The sequence below is a fragment of the Tupaia chinensis genome, unplaced genomic scaffold, assembly GCF_000334495.1.
Source record: "Tupaia chinensis unplaced genomic scaffold, TupChi_1.0 Scaffold000243_1, whole genome shotgun sequence".
NCBI classification, from domain to species: Eukaryota; Metazoa; Chordata; class Mammalia; order Scandentia; family Tupaiidae; genus Tupaia; species Tupaia belangeri.
The window spans coordinates 586,713-587,175 of NW_006159721.1; positions in this window are offsets into that span (position 1 = coordinate 586,713).

A 463-nucleotide genomic window follows, 5' to 3' on the forward strand; every position below is an offset into this window, starting at 1 on the left:
CACACTGGGACCGGCAGGTGGTGTAGTGGTTAAGGGTGCTGGACTCCCACATGGCTGACTGTGGTTCGAGTCCCAGACCTGGCGGTTTGCTCTCTCACGTTCCCTCCCCCTACCCCTGTCCCTTCTGGTCAAATTTAAATAAATAAAGTTAAAGAAAATAATTCTTAAAAACATTATTTTATACATCTATATTCATATAGAAATACTGTTTTTATTATTATCTTTATTTTATCTAGAAATACAATATATAACTGAAAGCTCATGAGTTGACTTCAACTATATCAGAGGTTGACAATAAGAACTGCCCTGACTGGGACCATCAGTTAGCATAATGGCTATGTTGCTGGACTCCCAAGTAGTTGACCATGGTTCAAGTCCTGGACCCGGTGGCTTAAAATTCACGCCGGGCGCGTGTGCGTGCGTGCCCAAGATCCCAAGAGGAGAATGGAGGAGAAGGGACTGT